This window comes from Pteronotus mesoamericanus, unplaced genomic scaffold (assembly GCF_021234165.1).
Source record: "Pteronotus mesoamericanus isolate MK-2021 breed Mesoamerican mustached bat unplaced genomic scaffold, CSHL_Meso_final contig_202, whole genome shotgun sequence".
NCBI classification, from domain to species: domain Eukaryota; kingdom Metazoa; phylum Chordata; class Mammalia; order Chiroptera; family Mormoopidae; genus Pteronotus; species Pteronotus mesoamericanus.
The window spans coordinates 8,146,084-8,166,103 of record NW_026555086.1 but is presented as its reverse complement, the minus strand read 5'-3'; the positions used below and the strand labels follow the sequence as shown (position 1 = coordinate 8,166,103).

Genomic DNA, 20,020 nt, shown 5'->3' with positions numbered 1-20,020 from the left:
GCTCTCATTTCCCCTCCCTCTGAGGAGCCAAGGGCACTTCAAACAAATAAATAAATCTTGGTTTGATTTCTATTTCATTCTGAGTTTTGTTTTGTTTTGTTTGCATAATATGTTTGAGCAGGGACAGTTTGTTCAGGGAATTTCACCCTCCAACTTGAGGAATGAGCCCCAGACTGTGAGTTCTAGACCATTCTGGGCCTCAGTTTCCCCTTCTGTAAAATAAACAGCTTCTGCAGGCATTCATGGACTCTTGCAAACAACGCCGAAGATCTATTGTTAGTGGGGGAGGGGCAGAGCCGTGTGCAGAGGAGACTGCGGCATTAGCAGGACTTGAGAGTATGTGCTTGTCTGTGCTGAAAATACCAGGGACCACAAGAGTGACTGGGAACAGGGTTGCCTCCGGGGAAGGACACTGGGGACAGGGGTGGGAGGAAAGCTTCTCGCTATTGATTCTTTTGTTCCTTTTAAAGTAGAATCATGTAAATGTAATGCCTGCCAACAGATTTGTTTTAGATATATGATGTAAAAAATGTTTAAAGTATGCATTGGGATTCAGCATTTTGGTATGTTTAACATTTTTACGTAATAGTGTTATAACTTTAGAGTCTTCCGTCATTCGGATCACCAAACGCTACTAGTCACACGCGATTGGTCTCTGTCTTCAGCTCCTGGCTCCCACCATGTCAGGCCCTTAGGGTCTCCTGGGTGATGAGAGCAGTGGGGGCAGGTTTTGTTATAACATTGGATCTCTTGTCTTCAGTTCCTGAAAACCCTTCAGGGCCATCAAGGTGAGGCGGGGGTCCAGTTCGTCAGAGCGAGCCCCTTTCCAGAACTGGGTTCGGGCTAATGAGGCGATTTTCGATTTTCGGAAAGCACCTGGGGCGGGAAGGTGGTTGCCAGGGAACCAGCCAGGCATAGAGGGCCCCCGCTGCCTGACTTCCCAGGAGAGGAGGGGAGAGGAGGGGCGGAGGTCGAACCAATCACCCAGGGCCAGCGAGTTAATCAGTCGCGCCTGTGCAGCGAAGCCGCCAAGAGATCCAAGAGAATCTGAGGAGCTTCCATGTGCTGCTGTGCCCAGCCCCAAACTCCACGAGGACAGAAGCGCCTCAGTTTCTGACCTCTTTAATATCCTCTGTGATAAACTGGTGACCTAGAAAAAAATTACAAAATGGTGATTGCAGCTCTGACTGCCTTTTTAACACCCTGAGGTTCAAAGGGGAAACAGACAATGGGCAGGATCTCTGGCCAGAGACTTCCTGATGCAAGTGGGGGAAGGTAAGAAAGGAAAGTGAAACTTCTGAGGCAGCCTCTGTGAGTCATTGGGAAGGAGCTGGGCTGAAGACACAAAAATAACAGGAAGGGGGGCGGATGGGGGGAAGGTGTAGCTAAAGGTAAGTTTCCATTTAGTTTAATAACTGTTGTGTCTGCTCAGAGCTGTTTCTGCAGGTGAGTTTTGTCCTGTTTCTCTGGGCGAAGGGCTGAGCTCAGTTCTCCGTGGCCAGGAATGCAAACCAGGAGGCTTCCTGGAGGCAGCGTCCTTCAATCTTAAAGTTAGGCCCTGGCATCCCCAGCAGGCCCTTGGGGAAGCTGGAACCACCCAGAACCTGCCCAGCCTCAACCCCTTCCCCTGGCAAATAACCTCACGCCCTGGCTGTGTCCACCACGGTCATCCACCAGCAGAACCATAGGTGTCCAGTGAGGGTGTCCAGACCACAGATGCCTTTTCCTGGTATCTTTTTTATGATCCATGTAATACATGCTCATGATAAGAAATTCCAAGACTGAGAGAGTGGGAGCTCCTTCCTCATTCCCTCTCCCCAGAGAGCCCAGGGTGCTGGGCACCTTCCCAGAGCAGTCTGTCTCCAGGTCAGCCCTGGGAGGCAGACGGGCAATGACACCCTTTCTGTAGAAGACAAAACGGCGCCCCCGGAAGAGGGAGAGGCTGTGGAGGCCACACAGCTGATAAGTGGCAAAGCTGGGATTTGACCTTGTCTCTCCTGCCCTCAAGTCTGACAGTTTCCATGAGTCTAGGAGCGGGTGTAAGCTCGGAGTGGCTGCGTGCTGAGTTTATAGTCCTTCTTTGCACCATCCCTTGTCCAGCACATACACATAACACGTCACACTTGCATGCACCCCGCCACACAAAAATGCCTCCCGTGTACATACATGCACTGGGCCAGTGGGGGGCCTCGCCCCCATGCATGCGCGGCCATCCCCAAACCAACACACACACTCCCTCCCGCCTACTCAATCACACATGCGCAATGTGCAGACACACTGGCGACACACGTGCACGTATGTCCTCACTCCCAGATGCATGATTCTACACCCCCATAGACACAGACACTGGCACATGCCCTGTCGCCACCAGACTCCGCCCCTGTCCTCAGAGCCTAGCCCTCAGCGACAGCCCATCCCCCTCCCTGCATGATCTAGTCCCAGTTGCTGGGGATGCCCTTGCCCCCGGCCAAGCCTGGGCCCCCGACCTGTGTGCCCTTCCCCGCCTGGCCAAGATCCTAAGGCAGCAGAGTCCTGAGGTCCTTAGAGGTCTGGTCCTCACCACCACAGCCCCAGGACCTCCTGATTCGGTGATTCCTGCCCCCTGAGGTTGAGGTGCGCAGGTGTTGAAGGGGGCCTCTGCTGGAAGCTCAAAATGAAGACTCTGAAGGACAGTTCCAACCCTGACTCTTACCCTGGGCCCAGTGACCGTCATCTTCCCCAACTGCTCATCGTCGCAGGATCTTTCCGAACCTCTTGCCTCAGTTTCCCCGAGTAGCTCTCAGAGAATGGAAATCTGCACATTCAGTCTGACTTGAGGCTCTCCCTTAAGTGTAGCCCAAGCTTAATGAAAACACCCACTTCTGCCCCCCAGACCTACTTGAGGCTCCCAGGGCTGGCGCAGAGTGAGTCAATCAAAAGGCTGAGTAGACCCTGGCCCGGAGGCTCAGCTGGTTGGAGTGTTGTCCTGTGCACCAACACGTTGCGGGTTCGATCCCCGGTCAGGGCACATACCTAGGGGTGCCTATGGGAGGCAGCAGGTCTATGTTCCTCTCTCACATCGGTATTTCTGTTTCTCTCTCTCGCGTGCTCTCTCCTTCTCTCTCTGAAGTCAATAAACATCCCTGGGTGAGGATTAAAAAATAATAATAATAAATAAATAAGCAGAGCAGGAAGAGAAAAGAATGAGTTCCTCGCTTCCATGGACAGATGTTAGCTAGGGGAGAGTTGCTTCCCCGAAATGTAACTTCAGGGGTAGAGCACCCAACTGAAGTCCTTAATGGGGGTGCTGTAAATATCTGGGGGAAAATACATTGAATTGGGGTTTATCCATTCATTTTCTCAGTTAATAAATATCTCCAGTGTCTACAAGGTGCCAGCGCTGGGAATCGGCAGGGAACGAAGAGCTCGGGCCGGCCCTGTTCGCGTGGGGTGCGGGGTCTGGTGGGGGCACACGTGGCCTGAGAGTCATTCACACACAGACACACACAGACACACACACACACGTATGCAACCACACACCATGCTGAGAGTTCTGGTGCAGACAGTGGCGCTGACCCAGGCTGGAGGTCACCTCCCCTGGTCCCAGGGGTTAGGGGCGTCCAGAGAGCTGAGGGCTAGGTGAAGGCGTTGAGTTCCTTCTGCAATGCTGAATCTTTTTCAGACCACCTGACCTACAAAAAGAGATTATATCAATCTCTCTCCTCCTGACAGGAAGCTTGATAAAAGAAAACACTTGGCCTGTGTATCTGCTGAAACCCTTTGGAGAACAAAGGAGGCATCAGTAATGCTCCCTTTTTGTTGTTATTGTTTTTGAAAAGGAATTTTCTTGACTTTTTTTCTTCTGCGTTGCAGAAGCAGTGAATTTGGGATCCTGGCGCCCCAGGGCATCTCTGTCAGGGGCCAAGGCACCCCGATTTTGTACTCCCCGCTGATGACCTGCTGGAACTCAAAGAAGCAACCTTGTTACCTGTCGGCCCCTGCTGGCACAGCCTTCGTTGGAGTTCCCCAGCACTGAAAACAAAGCCATGTTTTTCTGGCTCTGCCTCCCAGAAGCCACATCGAAAGTTCAAAGGGAAACTGGAAATTATTTGAGGATGAGAGAATTTCCGGAGGAAATGATGAAGCTTTGGCTCTGTGTTGGTTGGAAAAGCCCGTATCTTTTGGTTACCCCTGCTCCCAGCATCGGCGCCCCCTCTCCCTCCTTGGAACCCTCATTTCGATGGTCTCGGACATTGGACAGAGACTGCAATGCTGGCTTCCAGCATTTCGGGGACTGGATCTCCCTCTGCACAGCGGAGAAAGTAGCTGCAGCGCTGGGCCCTCAGGAAATGATTGAAGGCTGAAGGGAAAATGGAATATTTGTCCCTTTGTACCGACCTCTCCCCAAGACCCTTAGCTTCCCTGGAGAACTCAATGGCCCCGCTTAACCCTCCAGGCTCGTCGGTAGCATCCTCAGTTCTCAGACCCATGTCTGCTCAGCCCCACTCCCAGGCCTTTGCTCAAGCAGTGCCCCTACCTAGAATGCTGCCCCCTTCCTTTCCACCCCTGCAAGTCAGGCCTGTCCTCCTTTGCCCACCTTTTCCCGCAAGCCTTCCCCTTGTTGGCATCCTGGAGTTCTTTTCTGGTGGGAGTGCATAATTAATTGGGTAAGCTCTGATCTTTTGCTCCTGAGGGTTTACAGGTGAGCCATCGGGGCCCACACTGTCCAATCAAAATGTAATACAGGCATTTCCCCTGGCCACCTAGCTCAGCTGGTCGGAGCATCATCCCAACACGCCAAGGTTGCGGGTTCAATCCCTGGTCAGGGCACAAACAAGAATCAACCAATGAATTCATAAATAAGTGGAACAAAAAATTGATGTCTCTCTCTCTTTCTCCCTTCCTCTCCCTAAAAATCAACTGAAAGTAAAAAAATTTAAATACAAAATATAATACAAGCCACATATATAACTAAATGTTTCTAGCAGCAACATTGGAAAAGTATATAGAAATAGAAGAAATTAATTTCAACAATATATTTTACTTAACACAACATAGCCAAAGTATTATCATTTCAAGATGTCCTCAATATTCAAAGTGAATAATAGAATCATTTACATTTACTTGTCATACTTTCTTTGAAATCCAGTTTGTAAATTACATTTACAACCCATCTTCATTCGGTATAAACATATTGCGAATGTTCAATAGCCAGCTCCGGACTGCTGTGTTGGCCAGTATAATCTATGCTTTTTTAGCCTTTTGGTTACATGTGGCAAAAGTTCACATTAAACGGGCTTGAGTCAAAACGAACATTGGCTCATGAAACTGAAAAGATTGAGGTAGATGGTTGTAGGCACACCTAGATCCAGGTGTTCCAGGGGTGTAAGTGTCCTCACAGAGCTGACGTCCTGTATTTTCCAGCTCTTCTTCTCAAGCAGGCTCAGGACAGCGTTGAAAGACGGCCACCACCAGCCCCAGGATTTCCTCCACCACCTTCAATGCCTGACCTGCCCACCAAGCTTCTCTTCAAGAGTTTCCCTGGCCAGACTCCAATTGGCCAACTGGAATCAAGTCCTCATCTCTGAACCAATCGCTGAGTGACGAGGTGAATGGAACTGACTGATTGATCAGGCCAGAGTCACATGCCTATTTCCCATATGGTAGGAGAGTAGAGTCAACCTCACCTGACCTGCTGGGAAAGAGATTGGGGAAGGGCTTGTTTGCCAAAGAAAAATCAGGGGGCTGGTATCAGAAGACCGGGTGGGGAGAAAGAGAAGGAAGATGAGCTTTGGGAGTGAGTTATGTCCAGAGTCGGATTGAATCACAAGAGGATTGAATCAGCGCTCCTGAAGAGTGCTGGTCCGAGAAGATAGCCATAATCCAGTCCTATTGAGGAAGTGTCCAAAATATTTAATGATAAGTACGGCACGTTCCAGTGAGGATGGGTAACAGCATTTGAGCTGCATCCATCCGGGAGCTTGGTGGCTGGTAGGGAATCTGGAGTGGGAGGGGTCAGGGTGGGTGACCTGTTTAGCAGGCGTGTTTAGCAACTAGCGCCACAGTAGCTCACTCTGTCCACACGGATATGGCCGTAGGGAGTGGACCAGGGAACCATCCCCCAGCCTAGACCTCGGGTACAGCGTTCCCCCTGATTGCTGCTGAAGCACTCGGCCTACTCGGAGAGAAAGGGCCAGGCCCTAAGCAGAACACAAAAACCGTTCAGCGAAAGAGGCAGGGAAGATGGGGCCTGCGAGGGGGTCTGGAGGTCCCTGGGGCCCCAATGGACAAAAGAGGTGATGTGCACGCGGGTCAGCGATGGAGGCTCCTGGGGAAGGCCACGGCTCGTGGATGACGCCACCTGGGGAGGCCTCCTGGGCTCTACGGTGCTCATTCCTGGCGTTCTCTTTCTACAGTGAACAAACATTGCATGATAAGCAGCCCACAGAGCTTGGAAGTGAGCTCCTGGTCTTCGGTCCATTCTGGTCCCCACCGTCCCCATCATCCATTCAGAATCGGGAAACTGGCCTGTCCATCTCTCTTCATGGAAAATGGGGACCTTGCAGCCTTTGGCTCTGGTTCCTATCCCGTCTCATCAGCAATCCGTGCTTGCTTCGTCCACTTCACCCTGGGACCCCCTCTCAGTGGGCCAAGGTATGAAAACGGAGCCTTGGCCTCCGTTCCGATTCACTGCCAGCGCCTGATGGCTTTGGAATCCACCGGGGCCAAGAACTCCAGAGCCTGCCTGACGTATAAGAGAGACTTGGCCATGCTACTTGGACCGGCTTCCTGGGAAAAGCCAACCCTTTCTTTTCAAGTCTCCAAAAGTAAAATCGGGACTAAAAATAACATGTCAAAGTAAAGGCTACCATCTGAGCTGGCAAGGTTTCATGGGCTTCTTTTGCTTTCTTTTTTTGCTTTTTTTTTTTTTTGTAGATAATATAAATAAAATACCTATCACAATTCTAGGCCCAGAATAGTTCTCAAGAAGCAGCACTGAGCCAGAAAAATCAGGCTCCATTGACCACCGGTGTGACTGGTGAGTTATTTGGCCTCTCTGAGTTTCATTTTCCTCATCTGTAACATGAAGGCAATGGCCACCTGTGTCACGGTGGCAGTAACAACATGAAGGGAAATAACGGATGCACAGGAGGCCTTCATTAACGCTCAGCTTCCCGCTGCTCTTTTCCCAAGCAGAGGCAGTGACGTGTGCTAAGGTCACAGGGATGTCAGAACTCCCCCTTTCAGGCCCCTCGGCTGAGCACCAGGTCCCCAGTTGGTCATGGAACTGAGCCGTGGAAGAGCCAGGCTGGGACTTCCCCTGATGTGGGTAGATTTTCCATAATACTTCATGGGGCTTTCCTCTCCCAAACTGGACAAATGCCCAGAGCAGGGAGTGGGTCTAGTTTCTTTCCCAGGGGTCCATTTTGGGTGTCCAGGCTGCCAATAAGGAGGAAATGGTCTTGGGGGACCGGGGCTGTAACAGGGTCCTGAAAAGCATTTTGCAGGCCAGGAGTCTGACACCTGCAAAGTGTCAGGAAGACAGCTGACCATTCACCCAAGCCCAGGACATAGAGCTGAGTGGGGTCCCAGCACGGATCCTGATCCCCATCAAGTGAGCACTTTTTTGCAGACAGGCAAGAAGGGCCACGGGTGGAACTGGGCTTCAGCTCTGCCCAACTTCTGTTTACTCATCTCTAAAATGATGTGTGTTCTGAAATATTGATGGTGTAAGGTGTGAGGGGAGGGTTCGAGAGGCAGAGAGCGCTGGGCTTCCGCTCCAGAGAGGGCCTGGGCAAGTCACTCAGCCTGTTTGAGCCCTCGCTCCCTGATCTGCAAAATGGGGGTAGAAGCGCCTGCACTGGAGCATCTGCTTGCCTGGCTCTCTGTGGCCTCGGTGACTTTCTTTTGCATCGCTGAATCCCCTCTCTCCAAATTGCATTCCATCTACACACACACACACACACACACACACACACACACCAGCCAGCCAGCCAGCCAGCCAGCAGGGCTTGTCCCTTTTCCCTCCAAAATATGTCGTAAATCTTAAATTCGACCACCATTTGCGACCTCCCCTTGCCTTGGCCAGCCGCCATCATCTCTCACCCTCTTGCCCGGGCCTTCTCCCCGGACTACCCCGTTTCTCTTAACCTCTGACACCCACCCTCCACACGGCAGCCGAAGGACACATTCTGAAAGGTCATCTGGATCCTGTCACGCCCCTGCTTAACACACTCCATTAACCCCATCACACACAGAAGAAATCCAGCCTCTTCTCGCTGGCATCCTTTCCCTCTGATACGGACTTCAGGCCCCTTCCCGTCCTTATCCCTGCCGCACCGGCCTTGCTGTTCCTCCGACAGACCATGCTCCTCCCTGCCTCAGGACCTTCGCACTGACTATACCTCTCACTTGGAATGCCGCCACTCCCAACTTTGATTGTGCTCCTCTTCCCCTTCTGAACTCAGTGTCACCTCATTAGAGGGACCTTCCCTGATCACCCTTCCTATGACAGCTGCCACTCACTCTCAATCACTGTCAAAGGATACTTTTTTTGAGGTAAAATCATGATTCTCATATAAATATAAAATGAACAGTAGTCAAAGATTTCATTGAACTCGTTATTTTGTGGGGGAACCAGTAAGATGTTACAACTGCTCCAAAGAGGAATTCAAAGGCGCATGTATTTAGCAATCAGGAATGATGAATTTATGAGCAGGTGCAAAGATGGTCAACATCCACAGGGCAATATTTAATTGCATTGCACCCCCAAAAATCCACTTGTCTTTCTATGGGCTGGAGTCATTAGTGTGTAGGAGCAATGAAAGGTGCAGGCCCGTAAAGAGTCAGAGAGCCAGGACTGGTACCCCAGGCAAGGTCTCAGTGATCTTTTGTTGGCCTCTTTCAAAGTCTCTTAAAGTTTACTCACACATCCTCTTTTTTGCACTTACCAGCACCTGAACTTATTCATCTATTTATCTTTCTCCCTTCACCAACAGTGGACTGTATCTCGAGGACAGGAATTGTTTTGCACACAGCAACTTAAAGAGAGCCTGACACATAGCAATGCTTAGGAAATACTGACACCCTTTGCAGTAGCCAGGGTCATTCATATTTTAGGGGAGGGCACAAAAAAGGTCACCGCTGAGCCTAAAGAAATAAATTCTGACAGCCGATGAGGAGGGGCGTTTGAGGCAAGGAAAGAGGGGAGTGTTCATCGCTTGGCAAATAACCAGGACCTTTGCCCACGTCCACGCCTTGGCATCCCAAGTTCCAAGGGTTGGAAGGGACCCTTATGCGGGGGTGATAGGGCGTTTTCTCTGGCTGAGGCTGCTCTGCGATACCATCTCAGGTGAGGCAAAGGGCACTGAGGTGTGAATAGGCCTCCACTACCCCACACCCTCAGGGTCTGTCCTTTGGACTCCACGGTCAACTCGCTGAGATAGATTTCAGGCCCTCTCTCTTCCTGTCCACATCACTTGGTGACCCATTCACGCCAGAACCTCCATCTCCTGTCTCCCCACCCCGCCCACCTTTCTTTAGCAGTTGCATCCTCAGGGCCTTGGGGAGCCTGGGGGTGGGGGCGCATGAGATCCTAGGAAGGTGGGGGTGCCCTTTCCTTCCCGGAAATCCCATGGAGAAAGGCGTCCTCCCGGTCCCGAGGTCTTCCGGTTTCGGATGGAGCCGACGCGGGGGTAAATGCGGTCGGGACCGGGCAGGAGGGAGCGGAAGGTCGGGCTCCAGGTCCCGCAGAGCTCGGAGTTGAGGCGGTGGGGACGCCATGAGTCATGAAATGACGAAATGAAGGGAGCAGGCGAGGCAGGGATTAATCCACGGATGTTATCTGAACGCCTACCTTGTGCCAACCATGTTTTGGGCACATTGGGGACACGGTCAGGAATAAGGCTGGTGTGGCTGTGCGGTTGCAGGACTCGATCTAACCCGGAGCCTGAATGAGTTGAACACACGTATAAATGTGAAGCTGCAGTTTTGACAAATGTTCAGAAAGAGAATGCGGTACCGGTGCCAGGAAGACCTTGCCGTATCCGGGCTTCGCCTATTTTGGGCGCCAGCAAATAAATCTGTCAGCCAGTGCGGGTGTGCGGGCTTGACTGCTTCCTGCAGAACTGCAAGGGTGCTTGCAGATATGCAAGGTTCAAAGCTGATGTGAATGGGAAAAGCGTGCCTGCAGAATGAATGCATGTCGGAGGCTCCAATCAATGTAGTCCTGGGTATCTCGTGTTTGAGATTCTCCAGCATGCTGTGTGCGCCCTCTTGGGGCCGCCTAGGCGCCTCGCTCGCCGATTCCTTTCGAGCCCACGCTGGTTATCTAGCTATTCCGAAGACGGTGCAGAACAAAGCCTCAGCCAAAGCAATTTCATGCGCATGCGTACACTGGAGCCATTCAGAAAAGCTTTTCCAGCGAGCTGTAAAGCGAGCAGTCAGGATGGCCGAGCGGTCTAAGGCGCTGCGTTCAGGTCGCAGTCTCCCCTGGAGGCGTGGGTTCGAATCCCACTCCTGACAAGCAAGCTTTTTTTCATTTTCCGTTCGTTAATAACTGCAAATCAGCTAGATAATGTTTCGCACCTTTGCCTACTCTTATTTTTACAAAAAGTGTAAAAGCCAAGTCCCGTACGTTACCATGGTCGGAACTCGACTAAAACATTTCTGCTGTCAGGAGTGGGATTCGAACCCACGCCTCCAGGGGAGACTGCGACCTGAACGCAGCGCCTTAGACCGCTCGGCCATCCTGACTCGCTTGCGAGAGGATTGTCGATCTCCCGTAGTTTCTAGTATAATATTACGCCGTTTTCAAAATTAACCAGTTGTAGGATTTTTGGCAACTTTTTAAGGCCGGCTACACGGTCCTTGTCGTTACTCTTAAACTGGTTCAGTCTTTTTTTACTACTTGTACGTTTTAAATAAAAATCTGTAGCCTGAACAGAAACAGAAAATTGGTTTCCTTTGCCGTAGGTAGAAAATAACCATAAAAATAAATACAATGGAAAGGAGATTTCTATCATTAAATTCTAGCCACTTTCCAAGGCTTGGAATCTGAAGTTTCGATCTTATTTTTAATGACTAATTCTATCGGCGGAAAGGGTCGAGATATTGTTGGACCCCCTGGGCGGTTTAGGCGATTCTTTTCGAAAGGGAGGTTGCTCTGTTGTGGACTTTGACGTGGGTGCCTCAGGGCATGGGAACGTGGGTGCCTCAGGGCATGGGAACCCATGTCAAAGTCCACCACATGGGAAGCCATGCAGTAGGATCCCGTTCCACAGGCTGTTTAGCTGGAGCCTCATCCAGAGGAAGATGGCTTTTATATCTTGTCAATAAGCTTCTGTTTACCATAGCCTGTAGTGCACAGGGGTTGGGAGCGTGTCCGTCTGGTTCAAGAATGCACAGTCACCTCGTGGAAGAGCTGGTGAGGAGATTCCAGAGTCTCCGTATTAGTTTCTTATTGTTGCTGTAACAAATTACCACTAATTGAGTGGCTTAAAATCACACCATTTATTATCTTACAGTTCCGCAGCTTGGAACTGTGTTCCTTCTGGAGGTTCTAGGGGAGATCCATTTTCTTTCCTTTTCCGACTTCTAGAGACCACCCACATTCCTTGGCTCAGATACCCCACATTACTCCAGCTTCTGCTTCTGTCCTCACGTCCCCTTCTCTCACTCTGACGCCCTGTCTAACCCCTCCTAAAGACCACCGTGATTACACTGGGCCCATCCTGACAATCCAGGGTTATCTCCCCATCTCAAAATCCTCAATTTAGCCACGTCTGCAAAAATCCCTGGTTAACCAGGTGAACTAACACTCATTCACAGGTCCCATAGTTATCTTCGGTCCATTTGAGGGTGGATAAAACAAGGTGAGAGGGAGAGTCTTTACTTTGTACATTTAAATTTTTATATCTTGTGCATATGTTAGCTAACCAAAAATAAATACAATTTCAGCAGGTGATTACAGTCAACACCAACAATAACAAGTCAGGTTGCTAATATGTACCCTTCATATTATGTGCCCTTGAATGGCACTTGACCTTTTGTGGTCTTCCTCCCAAAAACAGTCCAAGTCTCCTGGTGAGAAAAACATTAGACAAATCCCAGCTGAGAAGCATTCTACAAAATATCCAACCAGTCCTCCTCAAAGTTATTGATAGCTCTAAATTGTCATCAAAATTAAGGAAAGTCTGAGAAACTGTCACAGCCAAGCCTAAGGAGAGACATTAGTAATATGCTATCCTGAATGGAGTCCTGGAACAAAAAAGAGCATTAGGAAAGAACTGAAAAAATCTGAATAAAGTATTAACTTTAACAATAATGTATCTGTATTGGCTCATTGCTTGTGAGAAATACACCATACCAGTGTAGGATGTTAGTAATGAAGAAAACTAGGTATAAGTGAACTTGCACTCTTTGCAATAATCCTGTAAAAACTATTGTAAAATTTTTAAAATAATATAATTTTCAGTCTATAGATTAACAAAATATATAAATTTAAAAGTATAAAACTGTTGTTTATATATTTACTGTATACTGCATGTAAATAAAATTACTTACTTAAGATTGTATAACAAAATGTGTGCATTACGGTCTCAGAAGCTATATAGAAATATCAGCAGCTGTGACTGTCTCTAGGTGGTGGCATTTATTGTGATTTTTTTCTCTTTGGTTATCTGTGATATTTGTATAATGAACATGGATTACTTGGGTAATTTTTTTTTAATTAAAAAGTGTCAGAAAAAATTGGAAAAGACTTTGAAAAAGGCAAAAAGATCCCTGGACATTATTTCAATGGAATATCAGGTATTGCCTACAGCTGAGCTGTCTAACACAGTAGCCACCGACGGCACATGTCTACTGAGCAGTTGAAGTGTGGCTGGTCAGAACTGAGATGTGGTGCACGTATAAAACGCACGTGGAGTTTTGAAGACTGTAGACCAAAAAAAAAAAAAGAAAGTGAAATATCTGATTAAAATTTTTATATTGATTACATCTTTAAATGACAGTATTTTGAATGTATTTGGATTAAGTGAAATATATTATTATACTTATTTAAAATTCAGTTTGTAAAAATGTAAATAAATATTGTCTGGTAAGAGGCCAGTTTTGCATCTATTAGCAAATTCATTTCAGCATTCCTGATTGGGAGATATACAGTATATATGAGAAAAATAATACAATACTTAATAAACAATAATACAAGAGTAAACTCTGTGTTTTCCATACTTAAAACTGTGAACCTCCTTTTGCCCCATGCTTTACATACACATTCTCTTCTGAACCAGTTTTTTTCCATATTTTTACTAAATCATTTTTGTTATTATTGAAATACACGTAACACAGATGTATCATCCTAAGCATCTTTAAGTGCATACTTCAGTTGTATTAAGTACATTTATACCGTTGTGAAGCCCTCAACAGCCACTAATTCTCTCTCTCTTTTTTTTTATTTTTAGTTTATTGATTTGAGAGAGAGAAACATCTCTCGGTTGCCTCCCATATGTGCCCACACCCGAGACTGAACCTGCAACCTTGCAGCGCACAGGAGACCTTCCGACCAACCAAGCACCCGGCCAGGGCCCTACAACCCTTCTTCTTGCAAGACCGAAACTCTGTCCCCACCACACGACTCCTCATTCCCTCCTGCCCCAGCCCCTGGCAACCACTGTTCTACTTTCTGTCTTTACAAATTTGATTTTTTTTTTAAACCAAAAAGTAACCCTACGCACCTCACACAGTGTTGGTCCGTTTGGTGACTGTCTCTTTTCTCTCAAGATGATGTCTTCAAGGTCCATCTATGCCGTAGCACGTGTCCATATTTCTCTCCTTCTTAAGGCTGAGCAGTGTTCCGTGGTATGTATGTACCACATTCCTCCTATCTCCTCACCCATCCGCAGATCCCTGGGTTCCCTCTACGACACAGAAACATGAAGAAGGAGCGAAATGAGTATAGGCTGAGTGATGAATGAACACAGACAACAGGATAGGGGTGGGCCAGGGACAGCAAGTCCTGGAAACACCACCCCAGCTGGCATCTGGAAAGAATGGGGAGGGTTCACTTGAACCCTGAACGACCGTGTCTCTCAGGGATTTGAGCCATGGATCACTGAACAAATAATTAATCCTAATGCCCTCTCTTTGGAGCTCCAACACTGAACAACCTTCGCCCCTATTCCAATAGGCAGAAGGGACCAGGCAGAGAAAATAACCAAACCCCAAGTCTGACCTTTGCCTCATTCTGGGCCAATAAATAACTGGCCCAGAAGAAGCTGGCAGGTCCCTGTGAGGACCCTGCCCCATCTGTCCTGTCTGGGCTGCATCTGTCAACACAGAGACATCACAAAGGCCATCAGCCCACACTACTCAGCATCCTGGTGCCCACCCTTCTCTCTTGTATCATCCGCCTGGAATGCACCCTTCTCAAATCGCTCTTTTCAAGACTGTTCAAATGGTTCTTCTGCACTGAAGGCCTCCTATTTTCTCCCTACCGTGGGAAGGTCAGGTGTGGTAGCAGCGTGTAGAATGGGTGTTGGCCTGGAACTGACAGAGCCCACCAAAGCTGTCGGCTCTGTGGTCTTCATGCACACCCCTCCCAACCCCACGGGGATGCACAGTGACGAGAACAGCCACCTGGCCCTGACTGGTGTGGCCCAGTGGGTTGGCCATTGTCCTGCAAACTGAAAGGTCACTGTTTTGATTCCTGGTTGGGGCACATGCCTGGGCTGCAGCCCGGTCCTTGTTTGGGGCGCATTCAAGAGGCAACCGATCGATGTTTCTCTCTCACATGCGATGTCTCTCTCCCTCCCTTCCCCTCTGTCTAAAAGTAAATAAATAAAATCTTTAAAAAGAAGAAGAAGGAGAAAAGCCACCTGGCCCCTGGTCTCACTGACTCACTGTGCAACTGGGGCTAATTCCTGTCCTTCTCTGAGGTGGACAGATGTTCCTTTGGTGACAGGAGGGAGTTAGACCAGACCACTGTTTCCCAAACTTCAGGCATTTATTACATTGTTTTTTTCTTCACGTCTACATACCACTTGTGCTCTTACATTTTTTTTATTAAAAAACTGAAATTTTTTCCTTTAACTTGGTAAAAATACACATAACATAAAATGTACCACTTTTAAGTGCACTGTTCCATGGCATTCACGTTGTTGTGCGAGCATCAGTATGTTCCATCTCGAGAGCTTTTTTGTCTTCCGTAATTGATAGGAGCCGTTCTAACATATATGAAGTGCTATCTCATTGTGGTTTTGATTTGCATTTCCTCAATTAGGGGTGTTGAGCATCTCTTTATGTGCTTGTTGGCCATTTGAATATCCTCTTTTAAGAAACGTCTAATAATCAAGTCCTTTGCTCATTTATTAAATGGGTAGTTGTTGTTGCTAATGAGTTGCAGGGTTCTTTATGTATGCCAGGTATTAATCCCTTATCAGACAAAAGATAAGGTAAAGCTCCAACTTCATTTTTTGTATGTGGACACCCAATTTCCCAATACCATTGGTTGAAAGAGGGCCCTTTCCGCACTGAGTTGTCTTGATACCTTTGTCAAAAACCATTCGACGTATTTGAAAATCGTGTGAGGGTTTTGCACAGGTTTTGAAAAATAAACAGTTTCTTTAAATGGACTCATTTTTAACTGCAATAAATTAGTTTTAAAAAAGAAACTTATAATATGGTTATAATAGAAAACCCTCTATCGTTGTACATAAATACAGTAAAAATAAACACAATGTGAACAAACCATGGTCGTTAAATTCTAGCCAGAATCTTGACTCACTAAAAAGAGATTAATGGAATTAGATGTTAAACACATATCAGCACCAAAGGAGGCTTTCTCCTTGGTGTAATCAGACTGAAAGCAAAGTTTAAAATAAAGGGCTTCTAATAAAGCATTTAAGTATCTGATGACTGCCCCTGGACCATCAGAAATCATCTCATATCCCCCACAAAGGTCTTTTCCGGGGGGATGCACAGCCCTCAGATCTTAAGGGGGAAATGGATCTTGTCAACGACCCCCTTCCTCCAAGCCTCTCTCGCCGCTGGGGGGCACATCCTGAGGTGGGGTGGGCTGGGGATGGCGACGAACTGAAAGCTGGCCAGGCCTTCATCTCCTAGTGGGGCCAGTAGGATGGGGCAGCAGCGCCTGGGGAGGCTGGAACTGGGAAAGGGACCCTCAAGCGGAACTGCCTCTCAGAGCCCCTGCTGGGGACGAGAAAATTTACGTGTAGATTCTAGTTCTGCTGAAGCCTGTAATTGGATGGGTGACCCTGGGCAAATCACTTCCCTTTTTCCTTGGTTTACGTGTCTGCAAAACCCGTGATGACTTGCTGCTTTGGAAAGCAGTTTTGCAAAGACTCATAAATTAATGGTATTCCTACTAGATGACCCAGGAATTCTACTCCTACATTTTTAACCAAGAGAAATGAAAACATTTGTTCACACACATAAAAACCTACATGTGAATGTTCATAGCAGTTTTATTCCTGGCAGCCCAAAGTGTAAAGAACCCAAATGTCTATTTACTGGTGAATGGACAAAGAAATAGTGTTATATCAATACAGCAAAATACACTCAGCAATAACAAGAAACAACCTATTATATGCTGAACAACATAGATGAATTGCAAAAACTTTATGTTGAATGAAAGAACTTTTCACAAAAGACTACTGTATTAGTTTCTTCTTGCTGCCATAACAAACTATCACACACTTAATGGCTTACGGCAGCCCAAACTTACTCTATTACTGTCTGGAATCCAAAATGAGCCAAAAGCGGCTACATCAGAAGGTCAGCAGGGCTGCTGGCTTCTGGAGGCTCGGAGGAGCATTGGTTCCTTGCCTCTTCCACTTCAAAAGGCTGCTGGCAATCCTTGGCTCCTGGCTGCATCGGATTGGCCTCTATTTCCGCGCTCACCTTGCTCTCTCCTTTGCTATCATCAAATCTCCCTCTGCCTCCCTCTTATAAGGACACTTGCAATTATATTTAGGGTTCAACCAGATAATCCAGGATAATCTCATCTCAAAATCCTTAACACCTCTGCAAAATCCCTTTTGCCGTTAAAGGTAATTACCCTTCACAGGGTGGGCGTGGGGGGGCTAGGGACTAGGATGGAACTTCTGGGTGAGAGAGGCATTCGGTCTGCCACAATTCTAAAATGTAAGGCTCTGTTTATAGGACATTACAGAAAAGCCAGAACAACAAAGCAGATCAGTGGTTGCCTGGGGCCCAGGTGGAGGTTGCAAAGGAGCTTTTTGGGGTGACCAAAATGTTCAATATTTTAATTTTGGTGGGAGTGACATGGCTGTACACATTTGTCAAAATGCCATAGAGTGAGAGAAACAAGGTAGGAGAAAACAAGAGCAACATATAAAAGTGGCAAGGGATGTGTATCTGAAATATAAAGGAGCTCATAAAGTTTTTTTTTAAAAGAGCACAAACAAGTCTACAATGTGAGAGCAAGCACATTGTCTACAAAGTGGCTGTCACTTCTGACACGGCTGCAGAGTTCAGGGCGCTGCCCAAACCACTCTCAGGTTCAATAATTCAGCGACCCGAAGGACCCGCAGAATTCCCCGCAAACAGGGAATTCTCAGGGTACAGATGGAAATCCGCCGAGGCAAGCACACAGGGGTGATGGAAATGTTCTGCAATCGGGTAGCGGTGATGATTCCTAACCGTGAATGTTCTAAAAACCACTGACTTGTATGATTTTTAAAAGGGCGGGTTTGAAGTTCCACGTGCGGAGCTTCCGTGGTCCTCTCCCCGAGGAGCCATGGACTCCACGTGTTACTTTCCCAGCACTGTCGTGTGACACTGCACGGGGTGTACTGCCAAGCAGGTGAGCTCACTGCGCTGACATCCAGCGTCTTTCCTGGGCCTGTGTCACGTAGCCACCATTGGCTGCTCACAGAGCTGACCTGTCTCCAGCTCCGTGGGGTGGAGCTAAATGAGCTGATACCATATGCCCCCACCCTAACCCACACCGTGAGATTCTGTGGTGCAGCCTGACCCCACCTGGAATCACAGTCTTAGACTAGCTGGTGTGGTCAGTCCTCACCCTAAGGAAAGACATTTCTATCAGGCATACCATTCCATGGCCTTAGCTACCACCGCCCAGAAAATGAGGGCAAAGGACAGGTCTCTCTTGGGGCGAATTTAAATTCTTTACTAAGCAAAGGCACATGGTTCAAAACTGAAATTCACAGAAAAGGAAGCATGCACGGTCAGTGAACTTAGGGAGAAACTCAGCCTTCCCAGCTAAGTGTTAGAAAATGGAAGTGGACATAATAAGACTTTTATTCCCTTAGTGGTGGTATCAGCTAATATGGTCTCTTGGAGCAGTTTGGCAATATCTATTTTTTTTAAAACATGGACTTCAGTCTAGTGGTTCGTAATGTGTGGGTCTTCAGAGATGTGTAAAGTTTCACATGTGTGCAAAGCTATAAATAAGAGAGCTTCCTGATTACTAGTTGTAATGAAGAGTTTCTGGAACACACTTAAGTGTCTACCAAATGGGGGAAGGGATAAAGAATTATGTAATAGCTACTCTATCAGATATGACCTGACATAATAGAAGAGTGAGGCTAATCTTCATGTGCTGTCATGGAGAAATTTCTGAGATAGAATTAATATTAAGTGAAAAAGTCAAGTTTCAATATATAGAGTATCATGGTAATCCCCTTGTTTGGTAAAAATTGTTAAAAATTACATACCAAACAAGTCTCTATATTTCCATCGTGTATCCTACGGTAGTGAAAAAGGAAAGATGTGTTAAGATTCTCCAGATGCTTCTCAGTGATTAACCAGAGGTTAGGGCACAGGTTTGGAGACATGTGTGTGTTGTGCAGTGAAATAAAATAACGAATTAATTGAGCAATTGAAAATGAAGAAACCACAACTAACCAGCCCCACAGCACCAAGCACAGGATCAGCTGGAAAAGCACAAAACCAATTTTTGCTGATGATAATCATCACCCTCCTCGAAGTTGCCTTCTGGAAACTCTTGGGTGAATCCCAGGAGAACTTTTCTGTGAATTTTTAAAAATTGTAAATCAAATGGTACAACTGCCTTCCTGTGGTCTGGTTTCTGAATAACCAAATCTACTCCATTGCTAAGGGTTTGAACCCTAGGTGGTCTGGGCCCCAGCTGCCTCTGGAACCTAATCTCTTCCTAGTCCCCTCAGCTCATAACCTTCTGTTCTTCCTTAAAGACCCCCAAGATTTTCTTACCTCAGGACCTTTGCACAGTTTTCTCTGCCTGGAATTCTCTTTTCCTGCCTGGTTCTTATTCACCCTTTAGATGTCTGCTTAAATATTTAGGCTTCCCCCGACCCTGCAATCTAAATGACACCCCCCCCTCAGTTACTATTCCTTTCCCGCAGCGTTCTGCTCTTTTCCTAGAGCCAAGTGATCACAGGCGTAATCATGTATCTATCAACCTGTGGGTTTGTACCGCTAGACTGTCTGTCTCTCCCATCAGACTCCCTGAGGGTAGGGTCTGGTCGGAGGGCTCACAGCTCTGTTCCCAGTACCTGGTACACCCCAGGCACACGTTAAATATCAGCCCAGTGAGCCTCCAGCATGCTGCACCCGCCCCAAAGCGGGGCAGGTCTGGCCCACAACAGGGGCTTGGCCAGACTGAGGAGTCTTTGCAGACGTGGGGGCTGCGCCTAGACATGTGCTCCACGTGGCCTGTGTGACAGTGCCTGCTCAGGCGCTGGGCTCGGGGACCAGCCCTGGGAATGCACAGGCCTTCCCCTCCTCTTCCCGGCTCTCTGTTCCGCCACCCCACCCCACCCCACCCCACCCCACTCCACCCCGAGAACCCAGGGTTCCCAGAGTGCCAGCCGGGACCCTGAGTGGGCAGCTCCCTAGCCTGGGGACAGGTCCCTTCCCACTTTTTCTGACTGGAGGGTGAACAAAGTTGGTTTAGAAGAAAATGTCAGGGTAGCAAACAATGCAGGGATTGAGTCTTGCTTGCTGCCATTTCAAAGGAATGAAAGTGGGATTAACCAAAAAACAAAATCCAAACCAA

At 47.8% G+C, this 20,020-nt stretch overlaps 2 non-coding genes across 2 annotated transcripts; one reads left to right on the top strand and one right to left on the bottom strand.

Moving 5' to 3' along the window:
- The first annotated feature begins 10,420 nt into the window (after positions 1 to 10,420).
- On the top strand, positions 10,421 to 10,503 carry TRNAL-CAG (transfer RNA leucine (anticodon CAG)). The gene has a single exon. It is a non-coding gene; the product is annotated as a tRNA-Leu (tRNA).
- A 148-nt stretch (positions 10,504 to 10,651) lies between these two features.
- On the bottom strand, positions 10,652 to 10,734 carry TRNAL-CAG (transfer RNA leucine (anticodon CAG)). Its single transcript has one exon. It is a non-coding gene; the product is annotated as a tRNA-Leu (tRNA).
- Positions 10,735 to 20,020: the final 9,286 nt, after the last annotated feature.